Here is a 21,306-nt window from a genome sequence, read left to right as displayed (position 1 = left end):
ACCAGGTTGTCTTTCCTCCCTTGTACTGACTAGACCTATGCTCAGAGCAAGTGAAGAGACTGAAGCAGCTGAAATGGTGTCCTACTGCTGACAAGGACTGTTTTACAGTGCTGTACACCCCCCCTCCCCTTGCATTTGCTTGTATATCCAAGGTCAGCTTTTCAGTTGCTTGTGCTAGCTTACATCCCCACCTCTGTAACAGCTCAGCCAGTGATCCTACTGTCCGATGGATAGTGTCCTCAGCCACTACTTAGGATGAACTGCAGGGCATTTCCAAGCATGTCTCCTCCAGAGGATGAGCATGCCCATCTTCCCCTTGCCAGCACATCAGATATCTGAGCCGTTGATCAAACCGTAGTTGCCTGAGCTGTCTTGTACCTCAGCACTGGCTATTTTGCCATGTAATATTATTACCATATTAGCTATTCAACTCCTTTCTTGATAACTTTGTCTTGGTCATGTTCTATTTTTTTATCCCTATTTGTTTCCTTTTTTGATGAGTAGCATGCTCTAATTAAATTGTGCAGTTTGAGTCCATGCTCTCTACTGCACCCTGATGGACTATATAAAAATCCTGCTCCTTGGTTGTAATCTTCTGTGCTTTGAGACATTTGCCTATGAAGCGTGGATGGCCAGGCAGTAAAACTGTACTGGTCCTCTCCCAAGAAGTTGATGATCACTCCTAAAGATTGTGCAGCAGATAGTCCAAGCATTTTAGCAAGAATAGCAGCCTTATTTGAAATGTTCCTTTAATGTTTCTTTGATGTCTTTGCTTTAACTTTGTGACGTGGGATGGGTCCATCATTCTAGCTACTCTTTTCTAACTTTCATCTGTACCAGTTGTCCTTAAATTCTTTCATTTCATAAGGTTTTGCTTCTCCAGCAGAATTCACTAGCACTTGACACAGAACTTTTCACCCATGCATTTGGCTAATTGTCAGTTGAACAGCAGATCATAGGAGGTTACTAGGGTATTGGCCTGGAGGCCCTTATAAGCATAGCCAAGAGTTTAGCCCATGTTTAGACAAGTCAGCACCCAATGCCTCTGTCCAGCAGGGACACGGGTGGAATCCCAGAGGTATATTTTCTGTTTCCCATCCAGTTATCCAGGTTGTGCTTAAAAAGGGGTAAAGAGGTACTCTGCTTGACGTGGAGAAGAAGTCTATTCCATAGATGGGGGAGTCTCTGGGACAGAAATCTATCCCACCAACAAGTCCAGTTGATGTCACAGACCAGGTTGTGGCCATGCGTGCGAGTTGCTCGAGTTGCAGATATGCAGCAGTCCCATAAAGGTGTGGTCCGTGATCACCTTGTATGCCAGACAGAGGTCACCCCTGAGGAGTCTGTATGAAATGAGTAGAGGGATAGAGCTTTTAGCCTATCTGTGTATCATACAAATAGAAATTGTGGAGAACACACTGAAGATCTGCATTCCAGACAACCACAGTAAATCCTTTAAGAAAAAATCCGATGCAGATCAACACTCTTTAAAGCACCTTAATAAAACGTAGTTTAAAACCTTAAAAGTGAAACAATGTATAAATCCAGTGAGGAGTGCTTTCGGGCTCCTGCCCTTCATCAGATAAATTACAACTGTTCCCAGTTCTGCTTTTAACTAGATAACAACCAACTACATTTCAGTATTGCACCCGCCTATTTTTTAGGGCGGGTTTCGTAGGGATATACTCATTAAACCCTGGATACCTGTGTCTCTGAAGCTCTATTATCCACTTTGTTTCCTCTCTTTCAGTATAACTTTTTATATCTTCCTCTCTAAAACTCTTGTGTACATTCCAAATCGCCCTGAATTTATGTCCCTTATTTTCTTTTCCAACACTTGTCTTTGATTAGAACCAAGAGTCAATATAATGCTTTGTACAGACATGTAAAAGAATCCATATTCCAATCGGCTCCATCTGTCCACTCTTCCAGGTCCTCTGTCAGCTTATCTGATCTGGATATGGACCAGCTGGTTCTGAAACTCTTAAAGGCACCAGGCCTAGTTAAATTGGTATCGGCTCAGACACAACTGTCAGAGCCAAAGACCACTACCTTTAAATTGTCTGCTCCTCCTCCGAGCCATATCGGTTCTTCAGAGCCAGAGGAGGCCGACCTGATGATTGTGGATCCCTCGAAGCTGACACCTGCTCCAGTGTTGTTGGCTCCATCTGCTCTGATGTTCTCTGCGCCAACTGGGGACTCTAGGAGCCGACACTCTCCGGTCTGGTCCGAGGAGGATAGCCGCACCGACTTGTTGGTGCTGACCCTTCCTCTCGGGGCCTCTGCTCGGGTGAGCTCGGCTCCTACCTTGGGCTCAGAGCCCACGGCTTCGGTGCGGGAGGAGATCACGGCTTCATCGGAGCCGAGGTGCATTCGATGCCATGAGACAGGTGTTGTCTCCTAAGACTTCCTCATCTCCAGGTCTGGCCTCTTCTTCCCCTAAAGTGCCTGTGTCTGTTTCTGTTTCCTCCAGTCCTCCCAAGCATAGAGACCCAGAGCCTCAGGTAGCCCCACAGGGCGCTCCCTGCTCTTCTGAGACATCTCCAGAAGTTCCTCCTGAAGAGGTTCCCAGGAAGAGATTATGCAAGAGGAGGCATTTGGACTCCCCCCAGGAGTCTATCACATCGGACACTGACCTGGATGAATCAGAAGGGTCCCCCAGATCCCCCTCTGAGGACATCTCTTTTGCGGAGATTCTTGAAAGCCTTAGGCAGAGGGGTGATTGGCATTCCAAGAGCCCTACTGAGGACGAGTCTGTTCTCCTGAAGGCGTTTGGGTCTCAACCTTCCACCTTTTGGGTATCTCCGCCCTACGATGAGCTTATGGATCTGGTCTCTTGTAGGGTGTGGGAGTCTCCAGAATCTATGGAACCTGTTGCTAAGAGGCCTAATAAGTTTATTTCAGCCCCTGTGGATAAGTCCTTTTTGACCAAGGGAGTTCCTGTTGATGCCATGGTGGTGGCGGCAGCCACCAAAAAGGAAATGTCTGAGACTTCCTCATCTATCCATCCTCCTAACAGAGAATCTAGGATCATGGATAGATATGGGAAACGCATGTTCAGTTCAGCGACTTTCTCACTCAGATCACTGAACTACTTGACACATTTTACCAGACTGCAGAAAGATCTCCTTATGGAGTTGGGAGATACTCTTCAGGGTGCTGTAGCTTCGAGTGTATCCGATAAGATTGCCACTCAGCTCTCTATCCTCAATTCGATAGTCAACTTGTCCATGCGGCTCATGTCATATGCAGCTGATGGTTCGAGTAGAGTTGCAGGTACAGGAATCGCTCTATGTAGGCATGCCTGGATGCGACTCTGTTCCTTCGCAGAACCCTCCAAAATAGCAGCAACAAGAATGAATCCAATAAAGTAGTTCCAAATGGTAAGTGCTTTCATCCACGTTAGTCGTGGACTTTATCAAACCCAATTTGCTGTTATTGGCTTGATTTCAGGCCATTTTATTGATTTTCCTTGCCATTATTTGGAGAATAAAACTGTGTTCTTACATCCGTACTTTGGGACTTTTATTCTTGGCTACGGAAGTTGGACCAAGGTGGAATTGTGTTATACAATTTGGACTCTGTTTGCTTTGGAGGATTTCACTAGGGCTCTTATTTGCTTATTCAAGCTAAGAGACATTGCTTCCAATTGGGCACCTGCTCTTCTTGGTCTTGGACAGGAATTTTTTTCTTTTGTTATAGAGTTTATTTATTTCAGATGTCCACCAGACAGATTTACTGTTGCGGAGGATGATTTAGTCCTGTCGGGTATTCCTGATTCCATGCATCTATATAAATGCTCGTATAGTGCTTTGGTGTAGTTTTTTATATTAGTGCCAGTTCTTACAGAGGGGAGGGGGGCTGTGAAACTGTTTATGCCATCCCTCAGGAGGCTCTAATCAGCTTTGGAGAAGTTTTTATGTCTGATCCTAGCTAGATGTGGATTGGAAGAGATGGTGACTTCGAAAGTGACGGCTTTATGGTCTGATCTTACCAGGGAGGATGATACTATAGGGATGCTGCAGTGGTTATTCATGTTGGTTAATAGCAAGTCTAAGATATTATCACCTTTTGTGGGGGTATCTCCTAGCTGTTCCATGGCATTTGGATTGACAAAAACGAGGAATCTCTGGGCATTTGAGTTCTGGCATGAGTAGTTCTTCCAGTCCATGTTTGGGAAGTTAAAGTCACCCAGGATCAGGGTAAAGGGTTGATTCTTGATAGATTAGAACAGGTCCAAATAGGCGGATTGGGCATCTTGAGTATGATTTGGGGGCCAGTATGTAGCTGTGACTTGAATGGGGGTCTTGTCAGTGGTTTACTGCACCTAGAGTGTCTCCTGTGTGACATACTGTTTGTCCAGCCTGGAGGTGTGTATGTCTTTACTGTATAAACTACACCTCCTTTGGCTCTACTGCCCATAGTTTGGGGTCTGAATGTATGATAGGATGAGTAACCAGGTAAGGCTGGGGTGCTCTCCGCAGCTTTGAGCCAGGTTTCTGTGACTGCACAGATGTCAGCATTTTCCAGGATTAAGAATGCTTGCAGTGAGTGCAGTTTCATGTTTAGACTCCTACCGTTTAGCAGCATGACCTTTTATTTGTGTTTTGTTGTAATTTTTGTGTTGGTTTTAGCGGGGGAGGCAAGAGCCTTTGCCAGAAGACTGAAGCCCTGATGAGACAGATGCAGGCCATCTCTTGCAAAGCATTGTGGTCTGTCGAGCATATCTTCCCAGGCTGTCAAGTACTGGATCCCACTGGAATGACGCCAGAAACTAAGCCAGTTGTTAAAGTCAGTCATTTTCTGTATTGAGGCTAGGGACATACCTGCCTGGGACACAGTCAGCGAGCTCAATCATGTCTCTCTTAATATAGTCCAGAGAGGTACATCTGAAATCCTTCATTCCAACATGGACTATGACAGAGTCATAACAGTACCTGTTGTTGAAAGACTTGCGTGCATATGTGATATGGCGGATTCTGGCACCTGACAGACAACTACCCATGACTTTCTCCTTGTTCAGCCTGGTGAGAGGTGCATCTGTGTGTCTCACAATGGAGTCTCCTGTGAGTAATATGTTGGGCTTATGGTGAAGCCTTAGTGGCTGTGAGACACAGGTGTGGACTATGCATGGTTTGTGGCGTGGAGGGCTATGGAGATCGCATGTGTTTTTGCCTCTGAGGTCTCCTTTGTTTGGGTATGTTTATGTGGAGGACCTCCACATATGTGGGTGTCTGTGTTGTGTAGGTGTGGGTGGTGTTTGAGGTGTAAATTGTGTTGACAACCTTTTCGGTGCCAGATGTACCGGCTTGAGGGGGGGGCATGGACTCTTGGTTCCTAATGTAATTGCATCTCTCACAAATTGTGTTCCTAGGTGGTGTGTATATGAGACATTTGCTACACTGTCTCAGGATGCCCATATCAACCAGACTGGCAGGAGAAATTGTAGGAAATTGTCAATCCATATCTCTCAGAATGTGCGGGAGAAAGGCATTTGCTACACTGTCTCAGGATGCCAATATCAACCATACTGGCAGGAGAATCTGTAGGAAATTGTCCGTCCATATTTCTCAGAATGTGAGGGAGAAAGGCCAGGGAGAGCTAAGGGTTTGGCTAAAGCCCAAGTGCTTAAACCAAAACTAAGAGCTTAGAATAACACTTTGGACAGGCTATAAACAACCAGTAATAAATGCAACAGAAAAGATGCAGTTGAACACTTTAATAAGCAGCAAGTAGCAGGAAAAAGCAAGATGAAGTAACAGAGTAGTAGGAAGAAACACAAATACAGAAAAATATAAGCAGCTGAAAAAAGTGTCTTTTTTTTGTTTGTTTATAAAGTGGAAAGGGCGAGAGCAGGAACAGAAGATAATTCAAGGTTAAGGGACTCGTGGGTTTGGCCTTCCCAAATGATCTCTGTATTGGGTAGAATGAGCTAATGAGATGTGACTGTGCGGAATGTCCCAGATCAAATTTACAGTAGGGGCAGGCAACTGCAAAAGCCACCAACTTTAAGAACACAACAGCAGTTGGGTGGGATGGCAGGACAACAATTCAGCACAGATCAGATACAATAGCTAGAACCTCTCAAACTGATGTAGCTGAAAAGTCATTCAAAAAGAAGTGTGCAAACACACATTCACTTGTGCAGTATTTTCACTTCTGTAAACAAGCCCTGGGAATAATTATTTCATCATATGCATGAAAAAAATGTAAGTGCTACATAAGATGTCCATACATTCTGAGCAAATAAATATATGGTTTTGTAATGTCTTCCTCGTGTTGTATACATAATCTGTGAAGTACTTACAAGTGACAAAATGGTTATGTGAAATTTTTCAGCAGTTAGATAATCAGTTAAGCTTGTGTGAAGATACAGAGATAAATGTTGGTCCAATGATCAGTGATTGTCCTGTTCTCTATATCTCAAAGCCCTAAAAGTAAAAGCAATACCTCATTATATTAGCTAAGTTTTAATGGCATCCAGATTAATGACTGGAACTGGTATAATGAAATTGCTGTATTTTGATTATAGCTACAGCTACATAACTCACACATCATATGCCAGTTTGTTAAACCCTACAAAATAGTAAACTGTGTACACATGGGCAAGACATAACAGTTCTGGTAAAAGAGCAGGAAGAGGTGTTTTTCTTGTCAGAGACATACTTAACAGCCCCTCTAGATGCACTACTTGAGATGGAAGACCGAGAATTCATACTAATTGTTGTCCATTTTGGTGGATGGAAAAAAACAGAATTGCCAAGTAATACCTTTTTATTTGCTAAAACCACAATACTCACAAGCTTGCTAACTTGTGTAGGGACCACAACAGATAACTGAAGCATTGTTATTCTTGAGATGATAGCATAACATGACATTAAATAATACTACAACAATTCTTGGGATAATACTGATTTTAACAGTAGCTTGAATGGCTGCATTAACAGTAGATTATCAGCAGGCATACGAGATTGACTCCAGCACAAGGTACAGCAAGTATTCAAGACTGGATGCTTGCAAAACATCAGCATCATGTCACAAACAGTGGCGTACTCCCTGATAGCCTGCATTGCTGCCTAATGAACATCACACAACTGTTTTCTCATATACATAACAAGTCTTTAATTCAACCATTTAAAAAGTCAAACCATATCCTGTTCAAATAAGTTGAGCAGCATTCAGTGTCTAGCCATCAAGTGCTACAATCCCTTTATATCTAAATAGTATTACATACTAAAATACTTTAACATGAGCAAGACAAATTAGAATGAAAGCTAACTGCTTCTGTGGTTTACCCAGAAGTCTGGACAAATAGCCAAAAGGAAGTATCTGCATAACTGTCCAGAGCCTGATTAAAAAGCCATAATTTTGAAACAAATGTAAGTCACTGATCAAAAACATGAAGAAGAATATGCATACTTCCTAGCATTGTAAAATGGTTACATTGTTTTTTTTCCTGGCCTCAGGAACTCTCTGGGCAAATCTAATGTGCCTGAAACCCCTTTAACAAAATGAATACAAAAGATACTAATGAATTTAGAGACCTTTTTTGCCAATTTTGTTGAAAAAAATATGAAAAACTATGGCGAGATCTCTTAAAAAATTAATCCATTTCTATTATATGGTGCAGTATTACTCAGCTGTTAAATTCCATCTCATAACTGCTATAAAACTCAAAGTTAAAGGATGTAACTTATCACAAGTCAGTCTCCCTATTAATTTCACTCCTACCACCACCCAACCAGCCATTTCTTCTCATCTGAAAACTTCTAAAGATATATCAGTATTCAGCACAGTGCACTGTATAGACAGGAATGTCCAGGTTTGTGTACTAGGCATACTTGCATTGTACTGCCAGTCTGTGTACCTTAATTATAAGAGAAGCAAATTTAATCCCATTACAGTAATATAAAACGAAAACCCAGCTAACAAAGGACAAGAGTGCATTGGAATCTGCAAGCAAACAACAGTGAAAAATATCAAGGAACCCACAAGGACTCTGACAGTTAAAACCATAAAACAAATTTAATTGTAGAATAAAAGGTTAGCGCTTTTGGAAACTTCCTTCATCATATTAGTCATGCCTGTTCCCTACTTTGCTATAATCCTTTGAAGTGTCCATTCATACAAATGTCACCACTATATTGGAAGTATGGTAGATTAACTGAGGTAATATTTGTTAAGCACATGCTTTCTGTAGACTGTACCAAGGTGATATCTTCACCTCCCTAATTAAATTACATACATATCAAACTGTCAAATAGTAGTCTGTATTTAACAGTATATGCAGAGTAATGATTTGGAGGAGGAGCGAGGTTTAGGGGAAGGCCGAAATTGAGCAATTTATATAATGTTGGATTGGTGTTAATTATACAAAAGAATATAAGTAATATACACCATTTGCAGCTGTTAAAATGTTAATATAGAAATATTCTGTAGAACATCCTATAATATGCTTTCATGTCTTTGGAAGACTAGTTTAAAAAAAGACAAAAAACTCTCAACTGCTGTAACCCCCCCCCCCCTGAAAAAAAAACTACTCTTATTCCTCCCAAAAAATAGTGTGTCACTAATCTCAATATTTTGTCCTCTGATAACACAAAAATCAAATGTCTCCAGTACTAAATTACTAGGTTTATCGTTGACAACAAGTTTTAAATTTGATCATTGCATAGATTTTGTAGGGGAAAAAAACATATATCAAGCTAAGCTCTGTATATAGAGCAAAACACATTCTAAATGGTTGTAGTGAAAAAATTAGTAACTCCGTTTCTCCTGTTCCTCCCTCTCCTCCTTAGTGATTCAAAAGTAAATACACTTCCACAAAACATTGGAGTAATGTTACGATAAAATTAATTAAGACTTGTAGCTTGGATGGCACAGTGGTGCAGCAGTTAACATTGTTGTGTCACAACAAGATGTTCTCTGGTTCGATTCTTGGTTGGGGTGCCTTCGGTACCGAGTCTGCATGTCCTCCCTGTGTTTATGCAGGTTTCCTCCTGGTGCTCCAGTTCTCTCCCACATTACAAAACATGTGTTTGGAGCATTTCTCCTTGGGCCTCCGCTGAAAATTGGCTCATTCCAAGTCACACTTTCCCGGTAAACAAATGTTAAATAAATAAGTAAAGCTTACTTGCAGTCTCCCAACCCCTTTCCTACCACTGCATAGCTGTTAACACCCCCAGCTGGCTTGAACTCCCCAAACACATCACTGTATCTCAATTACTTATGGCTTGAAAGATACTACTCCAATCGGCACGTGCCAAATAGAAACCTACTCTCCAGTGGACTTAACTGTCTGAATCCATAAATCCAGTAATTCATACCGTAACTTGCTATACTCTGTCATTATTTCTAAAGCGTGGAACAACCTTCCAAGTAATATCAGACTCCTGAGTAATGTAAAATGCTTCATAGTTGCACTGAAATATCATCTGATGAAAAGTAAACTGTGCAGCTTCTTCACCACAGGTTGATTTCCACTTTTTCTTTAACCTTTTGCAATCTCCCCTGTAGTACTAACATGCCTCTTCCCCTGTTTTGCCCTTGTACTTACCTCTCTGCTGTCGATCTTTCCTCTTTTAGTTGATTTCCCCATGTATTACTTTCTCTTAACCATCTCCACCTCTGAATACCCTACTGCCCACTAATCCTGTCTGTGCTTTCACCATCATCTTAACTAAACTACTTTGTACATCCAGTACTCTCTCTTAGGCACTAACCGTGATTAATCAAACACTGTTATCTTTCACTTCTGATAACACAAAATTACCAGTTTGTAAATGTATCAAAACTTTTTGTGAACTTTGTAACTTTGTGAAGAGTACTCTGCATTTCTTAGATTATCCAGTGTTACCTGCTTTCTAAACTTTAAAAAAGATATTTGAACTTTGTAATAGTGTGTAAATATTTGTGTTTTTGTATAATTTAAGTCTGTGTTACTGGAGCTTTCTCCAGGTTTCATTGAAAATGTGAATGCAATTCCATATGGACTTTCCTGGTACGCAAAAGGAAATAAATATTCTCAGTAACAATCCATAAAAATGTGCTGATCTAATACAGCAGTCCAGAGTTTGAATGAAAAATAACTTTACTAACTTTCTTAGCCTAACTTCTGTACAGCAGATAATTAAAAAAAAAAAAAAAAGAGTGGAAGCTTACCACTTCACCTCTGCTTTTATAAATTACATTTCATCTTTATATTTTCTTGACAAAGTAGCCTTGCTCTGTTTTCTTTTGTGCCTTAAAGTACAGAATAATGCTTAACACCTTCCTTTTTCTGGACTTCCAAGATGGCTGCACACTGACTAACAGCTTAATTCTGGCTTTCTCGGTGTGAAAACAGAAAGAGAAAGACCGTAGAATTATATTTCTGGGTAAATTTCAGTAACTGGCTAGTAAGTGCACTGCCTGTATGCCAGAAAGAAAGAAATACAGAGGACCTGAAATAAAATCAGCTGCAAAAGGTGCACACTGACTGGGAAAAATACTGCAGCTGTTTAGCAAAAAGAAATAGTGCAAGCTCCAGGCATGACTTCCAGTAACCTAGAGGAAATTATAAGACAACCACACACAGACCTGGTTAAAATAAACAAAACACTGATGGAGTATATCAACTCAAATTACAGAAGACTTGAAAAATGGAAGAAGCTTTAAATGGCTATTCAGATGAAGTCATAAAACTGCAAAAATCAGAGGTGGAAATAAAGAAATGGCTGGTTTGAATACGAGACTGGGGGTGTTTCAACAAATAATAGAGTTAGAGGACAGACCATGTAGGGAAAACCTAAGATTTTCTGCTGTACCAGAGAAGCTGGAAGGAACAGACTGTATTCATTTTATGAAAGCACAAATAGACAACTGGACTGGTGTTCCACAGCAGAGGTTGTTAGTTGAAAGGGCACATCCTTTGTATGCTCCAAACCTAGCTATGAGAAAGCAGTCTAGACCTTTAATGGTAAATATGCAATGTGACCAGCAAAAGAAGTTAATTCTGACAAAACTGTGGCAGAAGGATAAAGTACTAAAAGTGGGAGACAGCAGAGTGTTGTGGAGAATGATTACTCATTCTGCATCAGGCAGAAGAGGAATACATTTATTCCACTGTTCAGGGAATGTTGAGAAACAAGCTTGAGATTCAAACTGCACTACCCAGCTGTCTTCAAAATATTCTTTCCCGGAGGGACAAAATCATTTTTGATGCAGTATATGCTAAGAAGGAAATGCCAAATTTTGTCCAACAAAAAGTGAGCTGTGAAACAGAAAAAGATTTTGCTTCTTGTTCTTCTAGTAATAAAGAAAACAGAGAGATTGTGCCAGTGAAACCTTTTCCATTGTTTCAATGGAAAATGTTTGACAGAAGGAAAAAAGCACAGGAGTTGATTAGAAGAATCAGGAGTAAAAGCAGAAGTGGAGGCAGGATTTGGGAGATAGAGATGAACTTTGTTAAACTTGTAAGGGACTCTAAAGCATATGCCCTACTTCATGTCATCAATGTTTGGAAAAATACTTAGGAGAGGAAAAGGAAAAATAAAGTTAACTGTAGGTAAAAAAAAAATGTTCTTAATAGTAATATTTTTGTAGTTCATGATTTTCTTTGCTAAGTTTTCCTCCGTTATTTTTAAGTGTAATAGGAATACTAATGTAAACCGATGCTCCTGTCTTTTTTTCTTCTTTCTTTCTCCTTGTTCAGTTTTAAGAAATGTAGAGAAAAAAAAACAGAAGAAGAAAACTCTAGTTAAAAAAACATGACAAATATGTATGTACTTTTTTTTCATTTGTGCATAGGAGATGACTGTATTAAGACCATTAACTTAATCTAGTAAGTTTTAAGACAAAGCAAATAAAAAAGAACGTTGAATATTATAAAGCTTTTTTTTCTAGCAAGTAAATGTATGCTTTTTTGCCCAACAACTTTATTAAATTTCAACAGGTGACAAAGGCAATCTTATATTTATATAAATGAAAAACATATACAAAATGAAATCACTTTAGTTGTAAACAGTTTATATCACAGACACCATTGAAACAACTGTAGTTGTAGACATTACTAATCACTTATAAACATTCTAGTCATTGGCAGTTAAGTATTATATAGCTCATTCAGATCCTGCTGCTTAAACCTCATTCCTGCTCTGCATATACTTTTCCAACGATTCCCATTTTTTTCTATATAGTTTGCTCCTTCCCTTTTCTAAAGATCCAAATTCTAGTTGTTTTATCTCAGTTACTGTATTCACTACTTCTAGTAAAGTTGGTCTAGACTTTAATTTCTATCTCTAGTAATTGTTTTTTTGGCAGTCACCATAATTAGACTCAGCAAGGCTTTACTATGTCTAGGCAATTCCAATTCTGTAGCATAACTCAAAAAAAATCTCCCCAGTCAGTCCAATCCGCCCACCCAGCATCTCCAACAGAGCAGCCCGCAAGGAATCCCAAAAGTCTGCTAGCTCATCACACCTCCAAAAAATATGCTCTCAGCTACCACTTTCTTGCCCATTTGCTATCCACCTGAGGAAATATTCTTTGGAGTCTACTTGGGGTATAAAAATACCTATGTAAACATTTCCAGGCAAAGATCCTAAATCTTCTAAACTTTGTTGCATGTTTGGGAGATATACATATATATCCCCCCATTTTTTCTTTGTGAATTGCTTATCCAATCTCTCTTCCCAATCTTTTTTAAGCGCCTCTGATTGATTCTTGTAGTTATCTTGCAGTATTTTATATTTTTTATGAATTATTCCTTTTTTTAATGGCAGCTTCTGTTCTACATTCTATTAAAAAACTCTACCAGTGCTGGCCTTTCATTTAGGAACCCCCTATTTCTTTCCCTTTGCCTATACACTGATATCAGTCCTTGCTAGGGAAGGCAAAATCTAACGTGCAGTCCAAATACATTTTTGGCCACTTCCCATTCTATTACCTTTCCCTTTCTAGTTATTTGTTCCCTATACCTTGGTTCCTTTGCCAGTTTTCTCCAATAAATTCCAGCCCCCTCTTGCCTATTATTTATATCCCTGACCACAGTCAACCCTATCGGCAAAATCTCTTTTCTCCATTCTCTTACTGGTTTGTTTCTTAGAATATTCCCTGCTATTTTATGAATATAATACTCTGTATGGTTTTGGTTGTTCTTCTTAAGAGTATGCATCCAAAATCCCAATCTCTCCTTATTTCTTGAGCTTTCTCCCTGCGTCATCATCATCCCTTTCCACCTTGAAGTATAGTTTTCTGTGGTGTGCTGTGTATAAGAGCCTTAACTGGATTGTTCTAAACCCTCCCCCTCAAATTAGCTAATCCTAGTCCACCTTGTTTTATTGGTAGAATCAGCATATCCTTCTTGACCCTTGCTGTCGTCCCTTCACAGATAAAATCTTTTAACTCTTTTTTTAATTGCTGTCCACAATTTCACCTCCAGTTGATAAAAGTATGCCTGACCTGTGTATAAGACTAAAGGGACTAAAAACATTTTAATAGCTTGTATCTTAGTATCCATAGCCATATAACAAAACTTCCAGATGTTCATCGTGTTTCACTGCTGCAGTCATTACACTTGGGTTATCCTGCCGTCAGGCAGTCCCGCAGTCGGCCAGAGTTCCAAAGTCTTAGTCCGGCATTGGTTGCTATCGCTTCTTCCCTCACATCAGTGCGCCAGGGGTCTATAAGATGCAGCCGACGCCATTTTCTTCAGTCTTTCTTGCCGCACGGTGCCCGAAGCAAAAGTAGTTCGCAAGTGCCAGTCGGCCGACTCCTGAGATTTTCGAATTCGAATTTCAGAACCGAAGTCTTATATAAAGCTAAGTACCCCATTGGGGAAACTTTTTCTTGCCTCAGACCGATGTCAGTAAAAGTTAATAATTGCATTTCTTGTGGGAAGCAAATACCTCATAAAGATTTCCATTCCTACTGTATTCCATGCCTAAGCCCAGACCACAACGTCACTAGTTGTCGGTTTTGTGGTAGATTTAACAAGTGCACTATTAAACGTCGGTTTGATTTTGCCCGCCATTATTTTGGCCGAAGGTTCAATTATACCATGCCGTTGGAACAACCGATGACTGGAATACACAAAAAAACACAAAGACAAAGATAAGGACAGGCATCCGAGGTCCAAAACTGACGATTCTCAGTGAGGCGCTTTCGCAGCACCTAACATCCGCTACCTCAGAGCCACAGGCCAACTCCGACTCCCACATGGAGATTACTAGGCCTCTGGAAACCCAAGGTATTGGGCCTATGGAAATTAACCACTCAGATGGGTCCAGAGCCGCTGAGCAGGCATCGGCTTCTGAGGGTGTTTTCAGACCTTCACAACTTACTATCAAAACAACAACCAAGTCTAAAACTCCATTAAAGACAATGAAACAAGTACAGCATTCACCTGGACAGGCCTCCATGCCTAAAAAACAGATGCTCAAAATGGCTGAAGACCTAATTACTCTGATCAGGGGTTCCCGTCCCCCTCCTGATAAAAGACCTAGGCAGGATACAGACTATGATTCCTCTGACCAGGTTTCCATTTCTTCTGATTCCTCTTCAGACCAGGGATACTCTTTACCCCCCTATGAGGACTCTGATGCTGAAGAATCAATCCCTTCCGCCTCTCCTCCTAAGGATTACTCTTTTGTGGAAACTTTACATACCATGAGGGAGCATTTCCATTGGGAGAGCCAGGATTATTTAGAATCCAAGAAAAGGCTCTTTTTTCTTTTATTGCCTCAGCACAGGCCCCTTGCTATTCCGCCTGTGTTAGATATTGTGGATGATGTGTTCTCTGAATCCAGTTTAACCCTGACTCTTTGCCCCCAGCACCAGTCAAGCCAGATAGGTACTACAGAGTCCCTGACTCACAAATTTCTTTATAAAAACCCTGCTGCTGACCCAGAAACTATTTCCCAGGGTCCCAAAGGGGTAAAGGCTTCCACTGCTAAAAATCCAGTTCCCTCTGACAGGGATTCTAGAGCTTTAGATAGATGGGGGAAGAAAGTTTACACTTCTGCAGCTTTAGAAGTAAGGGCTTTAAATTGCCAGTTCTACATGCTTAAATACCAGCAATATTTAATGTCTCTGTTAAAACAGAAAATGCTTACAAGCTCAGAAAGTCCTGACTATAAGGAAATGCAGGATTTGTTGCATGCAGTTGAACAAGTGGGAAAACTTACTCTGCAATGTGGTTTTGATTCATTAGAGGCTTCTTGTAGAGCCGCAGTTAAAGGATCTGTGATTCGAAGGCATGCTTGGTTAAAAGAACAAGGTTTACCTGATCATGTTAAGGCAAAATTATTGGATGCTCCTTTACAGCATGATATCTTGTTTGGTGTTAAGGCAGAAGAGGTATTAAAGAAAATGGAGGATAAGTCAAAATCTATGCAACGGTGAAGGATTTCTTACAGGTACAGCCACCTCGATTTAGCAGAAATTGGCCTTCTAAAAATTGGTCCTTTCCAGTGTCAGACAGACCACAAAGAGGCAGATACAGACGCCCAAGAGGCAGATCTCAGCCCCAAGGCTCTTACAGACCATGACAGTGGGGGGCTTCTACCCCAAAAGGGGGAGAAGACAAGTCACAACCTTATAGGAAACGGTCCCAATGACTTCCCACTTCAAATGCCAAGCACTTACCTTTTGGCAGCTGCCTTAGGGGGAAAACTAGCACTTTTTTCACAAAATTGGCATATAATCACCCAAGACAAATGGGTTCTGAATATTGTGTCTCAAGGTTACAGATTCCGCTTTCACACTCTACCAAGGCCAAAAGGAATGCCAGATCTGCCACAAAATCAATGGGCAGAGGCACAAAAACAAATTACAGCCCTCATGGACATGAGAGCTATTCAAAAAGTGCCACAACAGGAGCAAGGACAAGGATTTTACTCAAGACTTTTCTTGGTCCCCAGAAAGCCTGGAGACCAATACTGGACCTATCTATTCTAAACACATTTCTGGATATACCAAAATTCAAAATGTTGACTCTACAGCAACTTCTGCCCATGCTGGGCAAGAAGTCTTGGCTAGTGACTTTAGACCTAAAAGAGGCATACCTGCATGTCCCAATCAGACCAACATGCAGAAGATACCTCAGATTCAAAGCTGGCTCAATGCACTACCAATTCTCTGCACTGCCCTTTGGCTTATCTACTGTGCCCAGGGTCTTCACAAAGTGCCTGGCACCAGTAATTGCATTCTGCAGACAAAGAGGAATACAAATATATCCTTATTTGGATGACTGCCACATTCAAGCAGATAACAAGGACATTCTACTACAGCATCTGGCATTTGTAAAGAGATTTCTAACAGGCCTAGGGTACACAGTCAACAAAAATAATTCAAAACTAGTACCCTCTCAAGAGATAATATTCCTGGGTGCAAGCTTAAATACAACTGCCCAGATGACTTATCTCACGCCAGACAAACAAAGACAACTGGCTGCCTATTTCAACCTGTTAGCAACAAAGGCCCAGTTATCTGCAAGAAAAATTCTGCAGGCTTTGGGCTTCATGGCATCCTGCATTCTACTAATTCCATATGCGAGACTGCATATGAGGAAACTTCAATGGTACCTAAAAAGTGTTTGGACTCAACATTGCCACAGTCTGGAAACAATAATTACCCTCATTCCCTGCCTGCAACAGGAGTTTCGATGGTGGGCGAAGGCTTGTCACCAGAACAAGGGGCAGCCATTCACTTTACCCCCAGCCAGGCAAACATTAACAACGGATGCATCAGATTATTCCCGGGGGGCCCACATGGCAGGAAGGTGTATTCAAGGTACATGGTCCGCAAACCAAATGCATCTACGTATCAATCAAAAAGAGATGCTAGCTGTTCAGAGTGCCCTGACAGCCTTCAAGGACCTACTTCATCCGGGACAACTACTGATAAAGACAGACAACACCACGGTCATGTGGGTATATAAACAAGCAGGGAGGCACTCATTTCTACCCCCTTTGCAGACTAGCCATGACTTTGTGGGACACAGCATTGACTTACCAAGTACATCTGCAGGCACAATTCCTGCCAGGAAAGATAAATACTCTGGCAGACGAACTAAGCAGAAGACTCATGGATCCCCACGAGTGGAAATTGGATCCACAAGTCTTCAGCATGATTACAAGGAAATGGGGATACCCAGAGATAGATATATTTGCCTCTCCTCACAACTACCAACTAAAAAGATTCTGCACAAGGACTTATCACAGACAAGCATGGAAAGTGGACGCCCTATCTTTCAGCTGGAAAAACTTAGCAGTATATGCCTTTCCCCCACTGCCTCTCCTCCCCAAGGTACTCCTAAAGGTCAAACAAGAGAAGCCAAAAATGATACTGATTGCCCCAGACTGGCCTCACCAGTACTGGTATCCAATTTTAAGGAACTTGTCTCAATCCCTGGCTTGGACCTTGCCTCAAATACCTCATCTACTATCCCAACAAGACAATCAGATCCTGCACAGCCAGCTAAAGACCTTAAATCTGGCAGCATGGCGGATAATGTAGTCATGCAAAATGTGCCTCTAAAGCTGTGATGGATGTCATTTTGGAGGCCAGAAGGCCTAGTACCAGAAAATCTTACGCTGGAAAATGGAAGAGATTCTGTGCTTGGAACCAGGCACAAGGAATTGACACAGCTGTACCAAATATTCCTCAGATTTTGCAATACTTAACTGAGATGCTGGACAAAGGCCTATCCTTTTCATCAATTAAAATTCATGCCTCTGCCATTTCGGCTCATTACAATACAGATCCACCAATCTTTTCTCATCCTTTGTTAAGGCAGTACCTCAGAGGAGCCAAACACTTGAGGCCTCCAAGGAGATCACCAATACCTGCATGGGACCTCAATTATGTCTTGGAAAAACTCACCCTGCCTCCTTTTGAGCCAGCTGCTACAGCTGATATAAAGTTTTTATCTTGGAAAACAGCTCTGCTCCTAGCAGTAACTTCTGCGAGACGGGTCTCAGAGTTACAGGCACTCACGGCTGTGGAACCTTTTATCATTTTTTATCCAGACAGGGTTTCTCTGAGGACAAACACGACATTCATGCCTAAGGTAGTGTCCAGTGTGGCCCTTAACCAAGCTATTCGTCTGCCTACTTTCTATCCAAACCCACAGAATAAGGGGGAGAGAATTCTGCATTCTTTGGACATACACAGACAACTACGCTTCTACTTGAACAGAACCAAAGCTTTCAGAAAGACGGAGCAACTACTAGTGGCATATGGTGTAGGATCACAAGGAAAGGCTATTTCAAAGCAGACTATTTCTAAATGGATAGGCCACTGCATTCGGTTCTGCTATTCACAACATGGCAAGCCAGTGCCAAAGGGCATTAGGCTACATTCAACCAGAGCAGCAGCCACTTCAGCAGCCTTCCTCAAGGGAGTACCAACCAAAGACATTTTAGAGGCTGCTACCTGGAGTTCAGTGCACACCTGTACAAAGCACTATCATTTACCACTCTACTCTAAATCCAGGGCAGGCTTTGCCACTGCAGTCCTGCAGGGCCTCATAGCCGCTCCTAATGCTATATTAGCTCCAGCCTCCCAACCATAGCTTTGGGATTCAACCCAAGTGTAATGACTTCAACAGTGAAACACGAAGAACATAGTACAGTTGTGTACACTTACCATAAATATAGATGTTAGAGTGTATTCACTGTTGCAGTCCAGGTTACCCACCCACCATCCCCCATTTCTTTGCTGGAACTAATCTGCACTTCTCTAATCTATACAACCTATATGGTGTATTTGCTTGTAGATGAAGGTATAATATATTTTGGTGCATGCTTATTTTATTGGCACATATTTTTAGCCTACCCTTTTGGGGGCACCTGACATCTGGGGCAAGAAAAACTGAAGAAAATGGCGTTGGCTGCATCTTTTATACCCCTGGCGCTCTGTCAGGGAAGAGGTGACAGCAACCGACGCCAGACCTAAACTTTGGAATTCAGGCTGACTGAGGGTAGCCTGCCAGCAGGATAACCCAAGTGTATTTATTTACTTATTTATTTATTTAAATTTGTTGACCGGGAGTGTCCGACTGGACGTAGGTCCATTTTCAGCGGAGGCCCGGGGAGAAAAGCTCCACAGTAAAATAAACAGACAGTAGTTACATTGGATTACATAGCAATTAACAATTTAACATAGCAATTACTTACAACATATTTACAGATGAAGAACATAGTACATCAGTAGACAACTAGAATCTTTATCTGTGAAGTACATAACAGACATTAACAAATGTTACAATGAGAAGTTCCTGCTGTATAATAAGTACTAGGCTTATGAGCATCTGAGCTTGCTATAATCAAGGCAGTTAGTCGAGTGGAGAGAAAGGTAGTGGTTGGATGGGGTGGATGATGTTAGAGTGGGAGCTGCAAGGGCATAGCCAGCATGTTTTTAGGTGCGCTTTTAGTAAAGTTTTGAAGTGGCTGCATGATGGTACGGAGGTAATTGTGGGCGGGAGTGAGTTCCATAATTTGGCTATGGCGCAAGAGAATAGTGCTTCACCAGCAGAGTTATTGGCTTTAGTGATCTGCAAGTGATTTTTGTTGCTGGATCTTAGTGGTCTGGTGGTGCGATAGGGTTGGAGTAGATTCTGGAGGGATGGGACATTTAGTGGATGGTTTACTAGTTTGTGGGCGAGTGAGAGTTGATACCACTGAAGGAGGTGAGGGAGTTCAAGCTAGCCCAGTTCAGCAAGTGAGAGACAGTGGTGACTACGGTAGGATGCCCCTGTGGCGAATTTGGCGATTTTGTTGTAGCAGGTCTGTAGTTTGTTTAGATCACATTGCCTTAGGTTGGTATATATTGGAGAGGCATAAAGTAGGGTGGAGATAAGGTGGGAATTTGCTATTGAAATCTTTGCTGCTTTGGTGAGAAATTGCTTATTTCTGTATAACGCTCCTAGTTTTTTGTGGACTTTTTTATGGTCATGGATATGTGAATGTCAAATTTTAGTTTATTGCCTATTTCCACATCTAGCAATATGGTGTGTTCATTTGGGTATATAGTGGTGTTTTCTTTTGCTGTGATGTTAAAGTGAGAGTTGTTTTGAGTATGTTTGGTGGGTTGGAAGATGAGTAGTTTAGTTTTGTTTGGGTTGAGTATTAATTGGGCATCGGATAACCATGTTTCAACAGAGGAAAAGGCTTCCTGTGACTTTTTGCAGTTTGGGTAGGGACTGGGCTGAGCAGATGATGGTCGAGTCATCTGCGTATTGTATGAGTGTGCCACGTTTGGTGGCAGAGGCTAGATTATTGGTGTAAACAGAGAAGAGTAGGGGTCCAAGTGTAATGACTGCAACAGTGACATTTATGGTAAGTGTACACAACTGTACTTTTTGTGCCATCGGTGTTGAGTATTATACTTTCATTATCTAATCTCTATGGGTCCGACATTACTTTTCTCTGATTATTGGTTCAGGAGAAGACTCTTAGAAGAGTAAGTGTAGGAACCTGTTGGTCGGTTTGCATTCAGCTGTTTGGGACCACTGCCAAACAAAATTAGTTTTTCCCAGTCAGTCAGTGGCGCTGTTCTGAGGTGTCTTGGGTGTGGTATGCACTGTTAATTGTTTTTATTTTTTTTCATTGTTGTCATACTTGACAGCTGAAGTGCCCTACGTCCTTTGCTAGGTCTACTAGCACTGCTGTCTCCTCCCCTGTCAATGCCAAATTTCATACCTGGGTCAACAAGGTGCTTAAGGGCATACTGGGGACAGTGCTATTTTGATTTCAGGGTTTTTTCTTTTATACCATACCTGAAACCCTGCCCCTCCTCTACATTTGCTGACCTTGTCCAAAGGCTACTTTCCTCATTGGACTGTACCTCCTTTCCCTTTAGTGATGCATAGTACACTTTTTGGATGATTCATCCATTGGTGAACATCCCCCACCCGATTCCCTGACGCTAGAGTGCTCGGAACTCCAGCAAATGACTTCACAAATACTGATCCAGCACCAAATACGACCTGTAAAAATGAAAAAAAATGCCAAGAAAACCAGGAAAGTAGCATGCATCAACTTTTTAATGGCTGACAAGCCAAGCCACTTCACAAGCAAACCAGGTTTCACCTTAGCTTCATCAGTGCATGTAATGGAAGGAATCCTCCCCCTTATTTATACGCAACCAATTAAAGCAACAGTCTGCTCCCAATCTATAATACATCAGCACCAAATTAACTAAATTTATTAATCAACATGTATTATGTTATACATCCTAAAGAAATAAACTTTGTCTATCTCAATATTTGCACTAGATCTAAATATGCATGATCCTGTATAAAGAACTGAAGAATCTTACCAAGAT

The 21,306-nt window shown here is 41.4% G+C and overlaps 1 protein-coding gene across 2 annotated transcripts in view; it reads left to right on the top strand.

Annotated features, from left to right (window-relative positions):
• ALG9 (ALG9 alpha-1,2-mannosyltransferase) overlaps window positions 1-21,306 on the top strand; it is a 2,405,363-nt gene that overhangs the window by 63,307 nt on the left and 2,320,750 nt on the right. The gene's annotated exons all lie outside the window — the stretch shown is intronic.

This window comes from Protopterus annectens, chromosome 8.part0 (assembly GCF_019279795.1).
Source record: "Protopterus annectens isolate FY-2018-M chromosome 8.part0, PAN1.0, whole genome shotgun sequence".
NCBI lineage: Eukaryota > Metazoa > Chordata > Ceratodontiformes > Protopteridae > Protopterus > Protopterus annectens.
The sequence above is the reverse complement of the archived record's forward strand: the minus strand, read 5'-3'. Positions and strand labels throughout refer to the sequence as shown.